Here is a 2,538-nt window from a genome sequence, read left to right on the forward strand (position 1 = left end):
GCTGTCCCTGTGCCTGCCTGTGCCTGCGAGTCTTCTCCTTGTGAGTAAACTTAGGAATATGTCAAACTTAGAAGTTACTTATTGATAAGCGTGGAGTACTACAGAAACTGCTTTTCCCCCGAAAAACATGATGGGGGTGTGTGTGTATTGCATGCTTTGACTGTCAGAAGCTTTCCACAACAAAATGACTGTGCTTTTTGGAGGAAAAGAATCCCAACCTAAATCCTTTAAGAATGTGCAGTTTGAGTCGGCAGTTTTTCCTTTGAGCCCTGAGGACGAAAGCGCAGCTCTCCAAGCACTCCAGGTGCGGGGTCCGCAACCCTAGACCTGCTGCTCTGCTTGCAGGGACCGTGTGAGGGTATGGAAGATGCTTAGTGGGGTGTTTTGCGTGTCTTTGCCCATGTGTGTGCCCTGAGGTATGATCTGCTCTCAGCCGAGAGTCAACTTTTTCTGCTGCTTCTGAAGTTCAAGCAAAACTATTGTTAGCTTCAAGAATAGCAGGATTTGGCTTGTTTGTGTTTGGCAAAGTTCAGCCCCTGCATGCAGTACTGGGCAGTGTGATGATGTCAGCTTCTCAGAATATTTAAATGTCGTGTTTAGTGCTGCATATCTGTGCTGCTGTTTAAAATCAGTCATCCTTAATGTGCTTTTATTTCCTGTTCTTTCTCTGTCCAAATGCCTTCAAAAGCCTTGTTTGGAGTTCTGCAGATGAGCGTTGCATACTGCCCAGGGATATCACCAGCTGATCGTTTGCATGTCTCTGGCTGCTCAGGAAGGCAGCCTGGACAGTAGCTCTTGCTTATTGGGGAAGCACAGACTATTAGGCAAAGCACTGCATAATATCAATCATTAAGATGCAATCTTGTAGACTTCTAGTAAACTGACTTTCTGCTTGTTAGAGATGGATATCAAACCCATATTATTTATTTTTTCCTTCTGACCTTGTGAACTGTGTGAAGTGCAGTGAGTATGCAATGCATAGGAATCTGTATCCTCTAGTTCTCTGAGAATGACATTTTTTTACAGTGACCAAGATAGATCTCTGACTAACTATACCAACTATATTTTTATTTCATTATCTCTGTGTTCACCAAGCCAAACCTAATCTCAGATTCTTTTGATAACACCCAAACTAATGCATGCAGGAATTCCTGGGCACACAGCTGCTCATGTTGTACGTACAGTGTCCAGGATGCAGCACTGATAGTGCACAACTCTTTCTGCAGCCAGAACCTCACTGTGATTTCATACTTTGTGTACTTGGAGTTCTGACTGATGTGCATAGGCCCAGCGACTTTATATAATGCCATAGTTCAGGCGTGGATTTTAGAGAACCTTTATCCTCACATCATTGCACAATTAGAGGAGGAAGTTTAGTATTGAGTACTTTTAATGCTCCTGTGTCTGGAACTATAAATATATTTTTTTTTCCTGTATGGCAGAAAAATTATTCTAAAACTGTTTTGACAATTTGTTGTAATTCAGATTAGCTATGTTTTCTAAAGCATTCAATGTGCAACAATAAAAATGCCATTAATAAAACTCCTGTATTTGGTTACTTTTTTCTTGCCCATAAAAGCATTGCTTTTGTATTCTTATTCATCATTGGTTTTGTCAGGGCTTTTTATTTGGTTTTGTTTTGTGCCTTTTTTTTCTTAACAGATAGATGTTCTGATTAGCTAATTTGCTGTGTACCTATTTTCAGTGCTTGACATAGCAATCTCCTGTTTATCGCTTTGTGATCAATTACTGTACTGATACTCCATGTATGTAGCTTTTGGTTTAGGCTATAGGAAGAGGTGAGAAAAGTTAGCTTACCTTGTTTTTTCCCTTACCAGTGCTCTGGTAGGGCAATTTTGTTTGTTGAGTGAATAAATTCATTTCTCTTCATTGAAGGTTAAAGCTTGGCAGCTCTTTCATGTGGAGCCTTGTATAATAGGGGCAGTGGTTTTGTTGGGGCAAAGATGACGTCTAGGCTGCTTTTGGTGACAGTTTGGATTTTGTAAGGTTGCCCTTAATTGAACAGCTCTCTTGTGTTTGACATTTGCTGTGACCTCCTGCTGTAAGCAAAAGGAGACAGTTAATGATTTTGAAGCTTGTCTTTCACTCAGAGTTGAAAATGAGGATGTTATTTCTAGTTCCTGTTCTAACTCTCAGCAATGATTGAATTTTCACTTTTTTTTTTCCTGATATTCTATTGCATCCCTATCACACTTGAAATTTTTACAAACATACAGAAAAATTTGTGCATGTACTGAGAAGCTAGGTATTTAAAGTTTGCTTTAAAGATATAGAAGTCTTAGAGATAAAGCTAGCCCATTTTTACAATAGTTATGTTGACTAGTCAGTTAGGGTTTGCAGACTGTTGGAAGTTAAGTTAGAAGTAGTGAAGAAAGCAATGAGGAGAAAGTAGACTGTGGGTGGTAAATATGGGACTAAGAAAAAGGGCCATGCTCTGGAGCAAGAAGCAGAGGATGCAAAGCAAGCTGAGAGGGAGGAAAACTGAAGAAATTGCTGGGAAAGTGGGGTGGAACTAAT

The 2,538-nt window shown here is 40.0% G+C and overlaps 1 protein-coding gene across 1 annotated transcript in view; it reads left to right on the forward strand.

Annotated features, from left to right (window-relative positions):
* The first annotated feature begins 8 nt into the window (after positions 1-8).
* KIAA1217 (KIAA1217 ortholog) overlaps positions 9-2,538 on the forward strand; it is a 366,907-nt gene continuing 364,377 nt past the window's right edge. The window contains exon 1 of the mRNA XM_017741429.1: positions 9-40. The gene's annotated coding sequence lies outside the window, so the exon portion shown is untranslated. The remainder of the gene's footprint in view (positions 41-2,538) is intronic.

The sequence above is a fragment of the Corvus brachyrhynchos genome, unplaced genomic scaffold (assembly GCF_000691975.1).
Source record: "Corvus brachyrhynchos isolate BGI_N302 unplaced genomic scaffold, ASM69197v1 scaffold167, whole genome shotgun sequence".
NCBI lineage: Eukaryota > Metazoa > Chordata > Aves > Passeriformes > Corvidae > Corvus > Corvus brachyrhynchos.